The sequence below is a fragment of the Diadema antillarum genome, unplaced genomic scaffold, assembly GCF_040938485.1.
Source record: "Diadema antillarum isolate AM-2024a unplaced genomic scaffold, OU_Dant_1.0 seq00000455_RagTag, whole genome shotgun sequence".
Classification (NCBI taxonomy): Eukaryota; Metazoa; Echinodermata; class Echinoidea; order Diadematoida; family Diadematidae; genus Diadema; species Diadema antillarum.
In genome coordinates, this window is record NW_027271427.1 from 542,128 (window position 1) to 560,081 (window position 17,954).

The 17,954-nt window shown below is 40.0% G+C and overlaps 1 pseudogene; it reads right to left on the reverse strand.

Moving 5' to 3' along the window:
• Positions 1 to 554: 554 nt before the first annotated feature.
• On the reverse strand, positions 555 to 17,502 carry LOC139732917 (beta-lactamase domain-containing protein 2-like; annotated as a pseudogene).
• Positions 17,503 to 17,954: the final 452 nt, after the last annotated feature.

The window sequence follows — 17,954 nt, forward strand, 5'->3', positions numbered from 1 at the left end:
TCAGATTTCTGAAATATACATTTCGTAACTTGAAATACGATCTGTCATCAAGTTTTTGAGAACAAAAAATGGATTGAGAAAAGTGAAAAAAGAGTGATGTCTTACCTAACGATGGCAGACAGCGCTTGTAAACAAATCGCAAATCATTGGCCTTCCCTACTGCAAAAAACACTGTCCCACAGTGTGCTCACATAGTTGACTAATAATGTCAAAATGCTCGAATCTTACAGAGTGAAGATGATTTCACACAGTGTTTTTTTTTTCTCAGTGTTCACACAGTAATGAGTTGTTTCACACTGTGAATTGATTATTCACAATGTGTTCAAACTGTTAAAATGCTCGAACTAACCGTGTAAAGAGATTTTGCACTGTGTTTTCACTGTGTTTAACACTGTGTTTCTGACACTCATGGGACACTGTGTTCTTGCCAGCAGGGTTTGCAACAATGCATAATGTGTGTTTGTGTTTTCCGCAAATTTATGCTTTCAGTCTACATTCTCCCTACTCACATCATCCATTTCGTTTGCATTACTCAGCATATTTCCAATGGCGTTCTAGTTTATCACATGAAGTATAGTTTGTCTTCCAGCCGAGATTTGTGTACTGTCCAGGAATTGTAACAACATCGGGCGACGGTCGACGAGAAGACGAGCTACACGGTGGTTCCTTTCGAATGGAAGACCGATGTGGAAATCTATGCCTGCAAGAAAATAATAATTACGGGTACGGATCATCAAGAAATGTGCATGTATGGGAGAGAGGGTGCGCGTGTGCTTGTGAAGGCATAATTATAGACATTGTACTTTTGAATGCCAGGAATTACAAAAACATATATAGGTCTAGATTAAAGTTCGATTAGTGAATGAATCCCGAGGACTTAACTATAGGTATGAAACGCGATCGCATTTACGTACGTCTACTGCACAATGGGGAATTTGGCACAAATGGCAGCGGGAAATCACGAAAGACCTTTTTCATCTCAGAGATATAATGAGCTATAGGATAGCATTTTCTTATGATACATACAGCTGGCTACAAACACCATAAATCCCCCTTTCTTTTTCATTGCCTTTTTTTTACTAGTCTTGCTTTCTTTTCTTTTTTTGTATCATGCACGGCATACTGTTCTTCGCCCTCATTAATTTCCTCGGTTGCAGTTGCATTATTCCGATGATTCGTCATTCTCTAAATGAAACAAAGAAAATGTAAATCCGAAGGTTCGTTATTCAGAAAATTAAACGAGGTTCGTTATTCCGAACGTTCGTTAATCTGAAAAGGAAACAGAAATAATGGCTAGAAATTCTGAGGGTTTGTTAGTAGGCACTTTTTTTTAGAGTTAGGATTGACGAACTTTATTTCATTTTCGCAATAGCGAACCTTCAGAATAACGAACCTTATTTCAAAATCGACATTACCATTGATTACCGAAAGGTTCTGCTATCTCCTTTTTGAAAAAACTGTCCCAGAGTTCGATGTTGAGGGTCAACTCGCCGCAAAAACTAATTGGCTAGTGGTCCAAATGTGAAACCATGGTAACCATGGGTGTAGCCATCATACTCCCATTGTGGCCCTGTTCTTGCCTTGAGTTCACCCGCCTTGGCAACGTCTTATAGGAAGTCCAGGCTCAAGCCAGGTGGTGCGGATACGGCAAGCCCCGCCTGAAGGATGGGTGAAACGACTTTAATCATACGTCATCACTAATTTCATACATGCCATTTTTAAAATTCATCCACGTAATTAAGTATCGGTTAAATCATTATAATGTGATACAGTAGAAAGATCAATGCGACCTACCTTATACAATCTAGTGATCCGTTCCATGAATATGTTCATAAAGTTGCGCATGACTTTACGAACGAATGGAATATGAAGTACAAATATGTGTACACATTTCCCCCCTTACGTTTTGACAAAGTACAACTGTACACCTGCGTGTATGTGATAACGATTACACCTATAGTTCATCTCATTGGGGCAAAAATCACTCAAACTAAAAACATGTTTTAACATGTAGGAATAATCATTATCATCCGCAAATTTCAACTTTAGCTATTGAAAGTCACAATGATAAGGAAACTCGCTTGGCTTGCCATATTCCTGCCGTTCGTAAATTTGTGCGTAACTTTAAAGACATTTCTATGAAACGCAGGGCCTAGCTGGCCTATTATTTTCAATTGAGAGTAATGACGGAATGCCGAATTTGTTTACGGCGTTGTCACGACGTTATCCGTTCTTACTGTGAGAAAGATTCATCAAATTTCGGATTTTTCACGGAATTGCTCCAAGTGCTTGCCCTTCAAACATGAGGAATGTGCTGTGGTGACTATTGATACTGTCTGTGATCAATTTGTGGACATGATGAGATCAGGAAATAGGACAGCAGGACAGAGAAAACGGGCAGAGGTAGCTCATCAAAAAATGTCGGCAGGTACGAGCCTCTAGCGTCCGACGATGGGGAACCCTCCGGCTGCCGAGACGAGGATGAAGAGGGTACCAAATTGGGTGCTCAATCTACCATGGAAACGGACAAGGGTGCAAGCAACACAATAGATGATGCGACTCCGGAATGCGCGTCATTCAAGTTCGACGAGAGTCACACAGTGAAACTCAAAGACCAGATAAAAGAAGTGATTTGTGCCGAGCCAATCCTTTCAACGTTGGTTGACCTCCTCGCAGCGGCTCTGATAGACCGGGTATCTCAAAGTGCGTATGCGGCAGTCAACCTGGACGTCGAGAAAAAGCAACAAGAAGTGAATGAACTTGAGAAAAAAGTCAAACAACTGGAGAAAAAGCTCTCTGACAGCGGAAACCACCAGGAGGAACAAGAGCAGTACTCCAGGCGAAACTGCCTTCGAATATACGGCGTGCCGGAGAAGAAGGACGAAATCAGCGATGACGTTGTGCTCGATCTTCTCAACTCCAAACTCGACCTCAGTTTCAACGTGGGGGAAGGCGACCTGGACAGAACACACCGGATTCAACCGAAAAGACCTCAGACAGGAAGAGCTGATCAACCACAGCCACTGATTGTCAAGTTTGCGCGGTACAATGTTCGTCAAAAAGTCTATGCCGCCAGAATGAAGCTGAAGAGAACCCCGATATACATTCGCGAAGACCTGACATCATCTAGGCAAGAACTCGTGCGTGAGGCTCTGAGATGCGACTCGATCACCAAGGTGTGGACCAATGACGGCAGAATTCGTGCACTGACAAGGGATAGCAAGATAGTGAACATTCGACATCGGGCAGATCTTGAAAAGTTGTGAGGTATCAGAACACTTGTGCATAATCATTTTCGTATATTGTTATATAGATGGCTGTTAAATTTCCGTGTTTATCATGTGACAAGTCAGTCAGGTCTAACCAGAAAGGTATACTCTGTGTCTCTTGTTTAAAATGGGCACACTTTCGCTGCTCAGGAGCTTCTCATGAACTTTTCAATTCTGATGTAGATTGGATGGGCAATGCATTTTTAATGAATGAACTGCCTCAAAACATAGATAAGTTGAATGATAATGACGATGAACATGTAAGTATCAGTCAGGAAAGTTTTGATAAACTGTCTCCAGATACTTATATCAGTCATCAAAAACCTGAAGTTATATTTCAGCACGTAAACTCGCATCCTGGTTTTAATATTGCACATTTGAATGTATGCTCTCTTTTGAAAAATTTCGATGAAATAGCACATGTAGTGAAAACAAATAAAATTCATGTTTTGTGTCTTTCTGAAACAAGATTAGACCAATCTATTACTGATAATGAAATTTGTATTGAAGGATATGCAAGCATTAGAATGGACAGAAACAGAAATGGTGGAGGTATTTTGATATATATTCACGAGTCTGTAATATACAAAAAGAGACAGGATATATCTGATGATAAACTGGAGTTATTGTGTATCGAAATTTGTCTACCAAAACAACAGCCATTTCTTGTGCTTTACTACTATAGACCCCCAGATTCTTATATCGATATGTTTGATAAAATAGAAAATCTCTTAGAGAACATTGAAACCCAGAGCATTGATTATGTTTTTTTGGGGTGACATGAATTGTGATCTTAGCAAAGTGCCATCAGCACATCACACCAAACGTTTATTGCAAATAGCGGAAGAACATGAGCTGAAACAATTCGTTGGATTGCCAACTCGGATTACATCTAAAACCTCAACTCTAATTGATGTTCTGTTTTCCTCAAATCATGAGAAAATGTCGTTTTGTGATGTAATACCCCTGAGTTTAAGCGATCACTTTATGGTCATGGCTACTTGGGGTAATACCAAACCACCGCCAGGTAACCATAGATATGTAGTCAGCCGAAGTGTTAAGAAGTTATGTGAAGACATGGGCGTCACCAGGGGGGGGGGGGGGGGTGCGCTGGGTGCGAACGCACCCCCCTTCAGAACCTTAAAAAAAAAAAAAAAACGCTTCAGTCTGCGAGCGACCTCAACGCCGGACACTAAAATTTTTTTTCATTTTTCTTCTTATTTTTTTTTTCCACCAGGAGGAAAACTAAACAAAACAAAAACAAAACAAAAAACAAAAACAATCGCACCCCGGCTCTGGCAGCACTGATGCTATACATGTACATCACGTGTTTACTATCTATCGCCCGTACTGTATACGTAAGGTATATTTCATTCATTGTGCAACGGATTATCACTTCAGAAAATACAAAAGCTCCGTCGCATGGTAGGGAGATACCACGCCCACCCCCTCCCCCATTATAGGTCTCCAATCAGTGGCGTAACGGGGGGGGGGGGGGGGGCGGCGCTGGTTGAAAAAAAGAGATCAAAATAGTAATTCAAGGGTTGGTAAACTGCTTTTAAAATTGACATGAAAGGGTGAGCAAGAAATTATTTTTTTTTTCTCTAAGATTTCTTTTAACCATAATTAAAGAGGCATCAATAGTGTAAAACATTGTTCAAAAAGCCCGGAGCCGACAAAAGATTGTGATTCAGCGTGATTCCTGGTTGGCATTCTGAATGATAAGCAGGATGGAGCAGTGTACTCAGAACATCCGAACGGCAAAGAGTCGCTGCAATGTTGCGCCATGTGATGTAGAATGTACACCTCTGTACCTTACACTTTGTTATATCAAAGCTAGATCACTGAGTGTTGTTTTACATACTATAGTCTATAAAAAAATGCCTTGCATTGCCAATAATAAGACTTGACCTGGGCTATTTCCCAACTTTTCCATGTATAAAGCACACACACACAAACACAAACAATTAGGGGATGCTCTAAAGTGCAGATTTTAGACGTCCTTCCCCCGCTTGGTCACTTCGACGCCCCCTCGCTGGTCATACCTCCCCCAATCATGAACATAAACCGACATCCTTGACTATCAGTGGCACACCGCCTCCCCCTCCCCCCTAATTTCCAAAGCGAAAAAACATAGTTACAAACGGCAGTTTTGGCACTGTAAAATGTCAAAATTTTCACGCTCGCTCGCTCCGCTCGCTCGTTTTTAATCGCTGTGCCATTCTCCTGATGTTGCTGCCAGTATTAAATTGCCAGCATTTGCGCCCGGTGCGCCACCCCTCCTTAATTTCCAAAGCGAAAAGGAATAGCTACAAACGGCAGTTTTTAGAGTGTAAAATGTCAAAATTTTCAAACTCGCTCGCTCCGCTCGCTCGCATTTTAATCAATTCAATTCAAACTTTATTTCATTTTTCGAAAAGAACATAAACATTTCACTTTCTTTGGTATCATAAAATAAGGTTGCATAATCAAAACAAAGTAAATTGAGAAAACATAATTGCGGAACCTTGGGGTGACAAAAACGTTGTAAGGAAAATTGATTGACTGAAGTGATACAGACAATGTAATCGTTATGCCATTCTCCTGATGTTGCTGCCAGTAATTGCCAGCAGTTGTGCCCTGTGCGCCACCCCCCCCCCCCTTAATTTCGAAAACGAAAAAATATAGCTACAAACGGCAGTTTTTTTGACTGTGTCAAAATTTTCAAGCTCACTCGTTCTGCTCGCTCGCATTCAATTTTATGCCATTCTCCTGATGTTACTGCCAGTAATTGCCAGCAGTTGCGCCCTGTGCGCCCCTTAATTTCCAAAGCGAAGAAATATAGCTACAAACGGAAGTTTTTTTTTTTTGCCTGTAAAATGTCAAAATTTTCAAAGTGGCTCGCTCCGCTCGCTCGCATTTGAATCGTTATCCCATTCTCCTGATGTTGTTGCCAGTAATTGCCAGCGGTTGCGCCCGGTGCGCCCTGCTTAATTTCCAAAGAGAAAAATATAGCTACAAACGGTAATTTTTTTAATTTAAAATGTCAACATTTTCAAGCTCGCTTGCATTTAATCGCTTTGCCATTCTCCTGATGTTACTGCCAGTAATTGCCAACTGTCGCGCCCGGTGCCCCCCCCCTAAATTTTCAAAGCGAAAAAATGTAGCTAAAAACGGCATTTTTTAAACTGTGAAATGCCAAAATTTTCGAGCTCGCTCGCTTCGCTCGCTCGCATTTAATCGTTGTGCCATTCTCCTGACGTTGCTGCCAGTACTTGCCAGCAGTTGCGCCCGATGCGCCACCCCCCTTTAATCTCCAAAGCGAAAAGATAGAGCTAAAAACGGCAGTTTTTGGACTGTAAAATGTCAAAATTTTCAAGCTCGCTCATTCCAATCGCTCGCATTTACTCGTTATGCCATTATCCTAATGTTGCTGCCAGTAATTGTAAGCAGTTGCGCCCGGTGCGCCCCCTTCATTTCCAAAGCGAAAAAATATAAGCTACAAACCGCAGTTTGGGATTGTAAAATATCAAAATTTTCAAGCTCGGTCGCTCCGCTCGCTCGCATTTAATTGTTCTGCAATTCTCCTTTTTTTTTTCTTTTTACAAAAACTAAGGTCCCTCCGTGGGAGGGGTATCCCCCTCTTACACCCTCTCCCGCTCGGTTGCTTCGCTCCCTCGCCGAGGATCTCACACCGTCACATAATGTACCCCCGTAATAGTCCTTCATGATATTTTTATTTTTCCCATGCTCTGTAAACGCGACTTTTACACTCTTGTTTTTTTCAAAAAGTTCCTACAGTGGGAGGGGGTATCCCCCTCCAACACCCTCCGCACTGAAGGAGCGGAATGGATCATCGCCGAGGATCTCACACCGTCACAATAATGTACCCCCGTATATAGTCCTTCATCGCGAAAGATTCGTGCATGTATACAATCACATGTATAATGTACAATATACAGAGTATGTGTAAATGTACATGATGACACAGGAGCCAATGAATCACATTAAAAAAAAATCTCACAGTTTACATTTACTGTCAAAACGCACCCCCCTTGAAAAAAAGCTGGTGACGCCCCTGGAAGACGAATTCATTGAAGACTTACAGCAGGTGTCTTGGAGTGACATGCTTGCGGAAAGTGATGTAGAAAAAGCATATGAATTATGGGTCTCTAAATTCAATTCCATTCTCGACAAACATGTTCCACTTCGGAAAAGGCGAGTCAAATAGAAAGAGACACCATGGATGAATAATGATGTATTAAGTAAGATTCGAGAAAGGGACCAGATGAAAAAGCAAGCTAAAAAGTCTGGATCTGAGCTTCACTGGGACATGTATAAAAACTACGAAATAGAGTTACATCCATGATAAGAACGGCCAAACGATTATACGTGTCTAAAATGATCGGAGACAACAGGGGTAATCCCTCCGCTATGTGGAAATCTTTGCGTTGTGTTTTGCCGAACAAAAAGAAGAATACTTCTATTAATAAGTTGGCTGTCTCATGTAAAGATGTCAGTGGATATAGAAATATTGCAACTCATTTGAATGACCATTTCACAAGTATTGCAAACAAACGTAAAGAAACACAACTGTTTGGTAATAACATGGAACAATTTATGGAAAAAGCATCGTCTGTGTTTACTTTTTAGGAGATCTCAGAACAAGACATTCTAAAGCATGTCAATACACTACCTTTGAACAAGGCAACTGGTCTTGATCATATTCCTGCAAGCATACTTAAGATATCAGTAAGTCATATGTTACGGCCTTTAGCACACTTGATCAATTTATCTCTGGTGAAAGGTGTAGTACCAAGCGCATGGAAATTAGCACGTATCACGCCACTTTATAAAGATGGTGACCCAACCAATGTAACCAATTACAGGCCAATTTCTGTTTTACCTGTGCTTTCTAAGGTATTGGAAAAAATAGTGTTTCAGCAGGTCACTGCGTATCTAACGGAAAATCGTCTTTTATGTTCACAACAACACGGTTTTCGACCAAAACGTTCCACTTCGACTGCTGTAATCAATGTCATTGAAGACCTTGTGTGTGCCATAGACAAAGGTTATGCTGTTGGTTTAATCTCATTGGATCTTGAAAAAGCGTTTGATCTAATTTCGCATGACATTCTATTAAAGAAATTAGTTTACTGTGGGTTTGATGAGAATGTGACCAGATGGTTTAGACATTACCTTAGTCAAAGGAGACAGATAACTGTGGTCAATGGAAATGAATCATCCTGTTCTTTTGTGCAATGTGGTGTACCGCAAGGCAGTATATTGGGTCCCCTCTTATTTACATTGTTCTTAAACGATCTCGCAAAAGCTGTTGAAAAGTATCGCCTGTCTTTGTATGGGGATGACACCTGTGTGTATTTTGCATCCAACCCCCCCCCCCCCCCCAAGAATTACAACACGTTTTGAACAATGATCTTTCGCTGATGGCTAACTGGTTTTCACATAACCATATGATATTAAATGTACAGAAATGTAATTACATGATCTTAGGATCTAAAGCAAAATTAAGACCCTTTACCAACTTTAATGTTTGTATTGGTAATACAGAACTCGAAAGAGTTTATCAATGTAAATACCTCGGTGTTATTATTGATTGTAATCTAACCTGGTCTCAGCAAATTGAAAGTGTATGAGTTAAGGCCATACGCAATCTTTATTTACTCAGAAGGGCAAGGGGTTTTATTGACAAAGCAACAGCTCTTACGCTGTACCACACTTTAATCCAAAGTCACTGTGACTACTGTTGTACTCTGTGGAGGAATGGTAATTCAGTGCACTTAAGGCGATTGCAGAAAATACAAAACAGGGTGCTGAGAATCGTGTCGCAAGTTGATAATCGTTTTAACCGCCAAACATTATATAGTACACTTAAAGTTGACTGTTTAATTGATCGTTGGAAAAAGCAAGCATTGATTTTCATCTTCAAACTGCTGAATAATTTTCTACCAGAAAGTTTATGTGAACGTCTCGAGAAAAGAGTAAGCCAATACAATCTACGTAATCATGAAAATATTCTTAACCTCCCTAAGCCCAAATCAACTATTCTTAAAAATATCACTTTATATTCGGCATCGAGATTATTCAATACATTACCAACAGAAACAAGATCTTTAACTTCAATTACTGCATTATTTTCAAGAGCAATTCGTCGGCTGAGAATGATAAGGGCGTTAAGTTGCCACTAAACCCATAGTGTTCACGACCACTTAACGCCCTTCTCATTCTCAACAGACGAATTTCGCACATCTCCTTTGCTAATCATTCTACCTGATTATATCGAATTTATCAAAGTACTCAATGCTTTTGTAATTACTATCTCCCAATAACTTGTCACATGTTTGATTTTTCCTTTTTTGTGTGTGTCTGTACTTACACAATGTATACTCTGTGACTTTTTTTTTTCTCTTTCATTTTTTTTTTCTGGCGTTCGTTTGTAATGATTATTTTGTGTTTTTTATGTGAATTCTTCTCATTGTATGATTTCTATGTTTTGTTATCATTTCACGGCCTTCCTGAAAAACAGCTTATAGCTGATAGCAGGCTTTTTACCGTGGTTAAATAAATAAATTCAATTCAATTCAATTCAATTCTATTACATTTGTGATTGAGTGTTTCCAAAATATAATTTTGCTGTTCTATTAAACTTACAAAAAATTAATGTTCATTATTGTTTATCAGTTTGAATCGTATATCATGCATATAAAAACAGGAAGTATAGGAAACTTGATTGTTTCCTGAAACTACGGATTTGGACACTAGTCTGCCCGGCGGAGACGTGCCCACATACGAAAAATTCTTTTTCTCGCTCCTTTAATTTTTTGGTTGTTCGGATTTTAGTTTGTTTGTTTGCTTGCTTGCTTACTTGTATCAGGAAACGGGATACTTAGGCAAGACAATTAAGTTAAGTGCACTGGAAGTGTTTTCTTAAGTTTAGTGTCAAGATACATTACATCTTTTGTCCGGCGTGAAGGAACTTTAGTACAAGAAAAAGACCGCTGACCCTCACCCCTAATAAAATAAATATAGCATAAAATCAAAATACACTAAAACATGCTACTCTATCATCTTACACACATAACGGGAGTTAAATCTTTCAGCGGGTTAGAAGTAAATATCTATGATAATAAGGTAACTTCTACATGGGTATGTGACATCGATTCTAAGACACTAGATTTTGAATTTAAGACCATTCAACAAATAGTCTCAGAAGAATAAGCACAATAATTGATGATAACGATAGTGTCACTTTACAAAATTGTCCATTGATCTTGCAAAAAACAAACAAACAAACAAACAAACAAACAAACCTTACCTAAGAAACCTGTTTCTCCTGGTATAAAAGTTAAAAAGAAAGCGGTTTTCCTTGCTGAATAACTTCAAAGATCAATCAAATATAATATGATTTAAAACTGGGTCCTAATAACGTGTGAACAAAAAACTGGATGTTTTTAAAATTTTGTTTACAAACCATAATATACAAGTTTTGAGGTGATCTTGAAAAAAATTAACCCACTAATTTGCATATTAATAATTATGGACTGTTGAAGAGATTGTTTTAGGAAATTTATAAATCTTAATAACTTCATAACTTCTCTAATTTTCATCCGATTGTAATAAAATTCCCACTGTTATGTTTATAAAATATTACTCCTTAAACGACTAACTGTTAAGTGGTAGGAAATTTCTGTCACGTATTTTGCATCAGGCCCTTCAGGCACACACACACACACACACACACACAAACACACACACACACGCACACACACACACACACACACACACATACACACACACACACACACACAAAGTTTAATTACCTTATGCTTCATCATTTGTCTTTGACGGTAATCTTCTCTCTGCCATTCTGTGCGAATTCCGGCCAATAGAGGGCGACTGGTTTGTTGTAGTCCAGCAAACCTCGATCTACAAGCATGGCAATGCACACTGACGTAACTCCTACGTCGAGAGAAAGAATGATAAATATTATGTACAACAAGGGAAATGTGGATCTAAGAAACAGTGTCTTTGACTGATTGATGAGATGGGTCATATCCAGTGATTAAACGAATGCAAACCGATCAAACTGTTCAAATACTGCACCCGGTCCACGTGGAGATGTAAACAAAACATCAAATAAGAAACAGGGGGTATTTTCTTTATGCAGTAAAGACAACGAGCAAGAGTCTCAGGCGCAAAAGAGGGATGAGGGGATGGTGGGCTCTGGGGCTTCATAAAACCTGAAAAAGAAGCAACAAAAACCAACTGGAACCCACCGTTCTCCCGGGCCCCGGACCCCATGAGGGAGACGAGGCCGGGGTGGATATGAGTAAAGAGGTGTTGTCCTTTTACCCCACCGAACAAGTGCAATAAGACTTTCCTTCTCTGTCCCCCACTCCCCTCTACAATTTTTGGAATATAACTCCAGGCATGCCTCTTCAGTCCCAGCAGGGGGCAGCAGGGTTACACGCCCCACCCCCCCCCTCCCACCTCAATTTCAAGAATTGGCCTTTGTGTGAGAACGACACTGCTCACTATTTGAATTAGAATTAGAACGCTAGTTTGGCATGACATGATTGCACACAGTTCATGGGGAGAATTTTTTCTTCTCTCCTGAAATTTCCTGCAGCTTTTCCTGCTACAAAAGAAAGAACAAAACAAAAAAGGTCATTTGTATCGTTTGACGTCACTGTTGTCATGGTTGTGTTCCTGAACCTCAGCTCAGTATTTCCGATCAAGATCCTTTTGATTTCCAAATTCTGTTAGCATGCTTTATAAAGACATGTTTACCACAATCATCATGCATGAAACTGTAGGGTCTGTATATACAGTGCGGCTATTTTGATTCTACATGAATATTATCAATTGAAAACCATACAATCAATAATGTTAGACCAGGAGCTGGCTGCTGGTCAATTTACCCCATCAAGCCCAAAAGGTTTGACCCCTCAAAGTTACTGGGGCCACCCCCCTCATTACAAAACTGGGCGTCAGCCTGATACCTGAGGGCGGGGTCGTCCCCCAGGGACCCCCCCAAAATGGCCCCCGGCGGGTGTAATTTACCCCATGGAGCCCATGGACCAAACCTGGTCTAAAAGAATGGCCTAGGGGTGTACATAATAAAAATATAAAAACTGACAAAATATCTGGTCGGGAAAGGGGTTGCCAGACCGTCCCCCCCTGGGCCCCCCCTGGCGGGTGTAATTTACCCCACGCAGCCCATGCACCAAACTTGGTCCAATGAAAGTACTATGGGTGTACATAATGAAAATATAAAAACTGACACGATATCTGGTTGGGAAAGGGGTTGCCAGATCCCCTCACCCCCCCCCCCCCCCCCCACCACCGCCCATTGCGCCCCTTCGTGGGTTTAATTTAGCCAACAGCACCCATGGATCAAATTTGGCTGGGGGAAAGTAAGCCCCACTATGGGTGTGCAAAAAATAAAGATAAAAGCTGACAAAATATCTCACTTACAAAGAGTAATCAAACATATCCCCTACCTTTGCTACCCCCCCCCCCCATTTTTTAGTGTGAAGGGCCTATACGGTTTGGAGAGGTATGAATGAGCGTGTCATAAAAAGTAATAAATGGAACTTCTTGAATTAAGATGAAGTTATGACAACAGAAGCATTGTGTGTGTACATATATCCACATGCCCCATCCCACTCCCTCCCCCAAAAGAATGGAGTTATTGATATCTACACTAGAAACATACTCAGACAGTGCAGACCTTTGCCAAGCAGCTCATTTCCACCCATCCACACATGCTAAAAACTGCCAAATTTCCCACATAAAAGCCATTTGCTTTTAAATGCCATCAACTTCCAGCTGTGTGGTAGTGCATTATACCTTGAGCACATGCCTTTACGTTTAGTGCGCATGGATGCAAACCTCAAATTCATGCAGCTTGAACTCCCAATTCCATTGATCTCATCTGCCATAAGATAAAAATCATCAAAATTTCATAAAGATTCCCGCATCACTACCAAAATTTATATTTATCATCTGTTTTTAAAATGTAATTGTGTAATTATCATCTTTTCATACAAGTTTCATCCAAATGTGTTCTCAACCTTTCAAGTTGTTTTGCATACAAACAATAATGCAGACAATACTATATATAAGTAACATAAAACCTCAAGTGGCAGAAATAATCACAACTGTATGCAACATCCTACAGTTCAACTGTGTTACCATGCATGTGGAGCAAGCTCATGTACAACAGTACAAGAAACTGTATACCTGTGATACAAAATTGTACATGCAGTGGGTGCATAGGCCATAGTGTGTTTAATTGCATGCATATATTTGTATGTTGTATACATTTTACTTGTTGCATGCAATTATACATTTTGAAGATCGGCAACACGTGTATCATCAGTCTGCAAACAATAAAAAGGCGGTGTTTTCCTGACCTTGGTATTAAGTGAACTGGGCTTTCCTATTGTAGGTACTATACTGGTAGGCCCCTATGACAGTAGTACATGTATTTCATCACTGGATGACAGTTGGTGTCAGTAACAAAGCAAACAAAGAAAGGTCAAGAGTCTAGATCTTGGACTAGATCTAAGTCTCAAATATGCTATGATATGGCTAGATATCTAACGTTAGGACCTATATTTCCTATACATGCTATAGCTTGTAGAGTACCTAGTACTATTTGGCGAAACCAAATGAACTGGAACAGGGGATGGATTATCAGCGAGATGTAGTGTATTATGAGTCATAACTGAAAAACCAATAAATAGAACATCAATGTTCTCAGCCTATATAGGTTTAAGTGTCAAAGGTGTGCATTGCTTTAAATTTGCATAGAACACTTAAACCCTGAATTTGTTAAAGTCACTGCACTTCCTATCATTCATAGCTAGAGTCAAAAAGGCAGAATTATACTACATTTCAATTTCTCTATCTAATAGACAACTTTGATTTTAGGATTAGAAATAGCCTTATTAATAGCTACATCTGTATATGTATCATAAGTGTTGAAGATGCAGATGTTCCACTGAATGAATACTTGCAGAATTGGGTATGAAGATTAGGCATATAATCTGAAACTCCCTTTAAATATAGCAAAAGAAATAACAAACAGCCTGATTAAAGTTGCAAATATTGTGATATCGATGTCTTAACAAGCTACAGTACATGCAGCATGTCTACCATGCCAGAAACATGGACAGAGAGCCTTAAGATTGAAGAGCTGTGACCAAATGAAGCCTCAAATTGCTTAAATTGCAAATCAAATCCATTGGTAGTAAGATAATATTTTAAATACCTGCAAAAATATAGGAATCTGTACCAAAGGTCATTCACTTACACCTCTGTTAGAGCCAAAGCTATAATTGTGCATTGCTACAGTATTTATGCTCAACTCTGAGTTTGTTTACACTGATGTATGAGGCGAAAGTACACATAAGCTTGTTTTCACTTCAGTTGTTTGTTTTCTATACCTTGTGCAGCTCTCATAGTTTACAGGTACAAACCTTTGTTGGTTGTCAATGAGTCTGCACAAAGACTACTACATGCACCACACTGGCACTGCAGCCTCTCCTGGGAGAGGCTACAACACAGGGACAGTTTGTTATTTCTTTTGCTATATTTAAAGAGAGTTTCAGATTATTTGCCTAATCTTCATACCAAATTCTGCAAGTATTCATTCAGTGGAACATCTGCATCTTCAACACTTATGATACATATAGCTATTAGTAAGGCTATTTCTAAACCTAAAATCAAAGTTGTCTATTAGATAGAGAAATTGAAATGTAGTGTAATTCTGCCTTTTTCACTCTAGCTATGAATGATAGGAAGTGCAGTGACTTGAACAAATTCAGGGTTTAAGTGTTCTATGCAAATTTAAAGCAATGCACACCTTTGACACTTAAACCTATATAGGCTGAGAACATTGATGTTCTATTTATTGGTTTTTCAGTTATGACTCATAATACACTACATCTCGCTGATAATCCATCCCCTGTTCCAGTTCATTTGGTTTCGCCAAATAGTACTAGGTACTCTACAAGCTATAGCATGTATAGGAAATATAGGTCCTAACGTTAGATATCTAGCCATATCATAGCATATTTGAGACTTAGATCTAGTCCAAGATCTAGACTCTTGACCTTTCTTTGTTTGCTTTGTTACTGACACCAATTGTCATCCAGTGATGAAATACATGTACTCACTGTCATAGGGGCCTACCAGTATAGTACCTACAATAGGAAAGCCCAGTTCACTTACCAAGGTCAGGAAAACACCGCCTTTTTATTGTTTGCAGACTGATGATACACGTGTTGCCGATCTTCGAAATGTATAATTGCATGCAACAAGTAAAATGTATACAACATACAAATATATGCATGCAATTAAACACACTATGGCCTATGCACCCACTGCATGTACAATTTTGTATCACAGGTATACAGTTTCTTGTACTGTTGTACATGAGCTTGCTCCACATGCATGGTAACACAGTTGAACTGTAGGATGTTGCATACAGTTGTGATTATTTCTGCCACTTGAGGTTTTATGTTACTTATATATAGTATTGTCTGCATTATTGTTTGTATGCAAAACAACTTGAAAGGTTGAGAACACATTTGGATGAAACTTGTATGAAAAGATGATAATAACACAATTACATTTTAAAAACAGATGATAAATATAAATTTTGGTAGTGATCCGGGAATCTTTATGAAATTTTGATGATATTTATCTTATGGCAGATGAGATCAATGGAATTGGGAGTTCAAGCTGCATGAATTTGAGGTTTGCATCAATGCGCACTAAACGTAAAGGCATGTGCTCAAGGTATAATGCACTACCACACACCTGGAAGTTGATGGCATTTAAGAGCAAAAGGCTTTTATATGGGAAATTTGGCAGTTTTTAGCATGTGTGGATGGGTGGAAATGAGCTGCTTGGCAAAGGTCTGCACTGTCTGAGTATGTTTCTAGTGTAGATATCAATAGCTCCATTCTTTTGGGGGAGGGAGTGGGATGGGGCATGTGGATATATGTACACACACAATGCTTCTGTTGTCATAACTTCATCTTAATTCAAGAAGTTCCATTTATTACTTTTTATGACACGCTCATTCATACCTCTCCAAACCGTATAGGCCCTTCACACTAAAAAATGGGGGGGGGGGGGGGTTAGCAAAGGTAGGGGATATGTTTGATTACTCTTTGTAAGTGAGATATTTTGTCAGCTTTTATCTTTATTTTTTGCACACCCATAGTGGGGCCTACTTTCGCCCAGCCAAATTTGATCCATGGGTGCTGTTGGCTAAATTAAACCCACGAAGGGGCGTAATGGGCGGTGGTGGTGGGGGGGGGGGGGGGGGGTGAGGGGATCTGGCAACCCCTTTCCCAACCAGATATCATGTCAGTTTTTATATTTTCATTATGTACACCCATAGTACTTTCATTGGACCAAGTTTGGTGCATGGGCTGTGTGGGGTAAATTACACCCGCCAGGGGGGGCCCAGGGGGGGACGGTCTGGCAACCCCTTTCCCGACCAGATATTTTGTCAGTTTTTATATTTTTATTATGTACACCCCTAGGCCATTCTTTTAGACCAGGTTTGGTCCATGGGCTCCATGGGGTAAATTACACCCGCCGGGGGCCATTTTGGGGGGGTCCCTTGGGGACGACCCCGCCCTCAGGTATCAGGCTGACGCCCAGTTTTGTAATGAGGGGGGTGGCCCCAGTAACTTTGAGGGGTCAAACCTTTTGGGCTTGATGGGGTAAATTGACCAGCAGCCAGCTCCTGGTCTATGTTTTTGTGACCATTTCAACTACAAAAAAGAATGGAATTCACCTTTTGTTGATGAGAAGAAAATGGAGATAGTGTCTTGCAGCCATTTCCGCTTGCTCTCATAATCCGCGAATCTACCCCAAATGTCGACGATTTTCTTCCCCCGATGATAGGCAGCAAATGCCGCTTCTCCAGTACAGGGGTCTCGACCACTCTCAAAGTTTGCTCTGTATCAAAGATAGAACAAGTAATTCATTTGAAGATAATAAAGTATTTGAATTACAGCTGAACTGTACGGTATATGATCCCCAACTTTCTGTTAACTATTCATTCACATACTTGGGTTTCAATGCCATTTTCTTGCGCTGATGTGCTTTTAGTGATTTCTTCTCCTGTAACTACATGCATACTGATCCCTTGTTACTTTCCATGGGTGAAGCTGCTAAAATCGATGCTAAGTGGCCGTGTTGTCATCTTTATTCGAGTGTACGCGGGATCAGGATGAAAAGAGTCGATTTTACTCATAGTCAGTTGTTCCAAACAGAGTACAGTGCACTCCCGTTATAACGAAATGCTCGGGACCGGCAGTTGAAATTGAGGAAGCCAGCATATAAGATATTCTGTTTGTTGAATTCTCGTCAAACACTGGAAAGATATGTGAACAATTAAGCAAATGGTTAATCAATTTCAGATTATTGTAGGGCCTATTAAAATAGCGCAAGTTCCCCTCGGAAAGTGTGCGTGACACACCAAGCGAAAACACACAATTAGCATTTCGTTATAACGGGGCGCATTTCTTTTGCTTTTCTTTGTCAGCGGTGCTCGGAAAAGACTTCGTTATAACGAAAATTTCGCTATAACCGTGTTCAGTATAAGAGATTTTTGTATCGTAGACTTTAATGGCGATAATTTTGGAACCAGAAGTT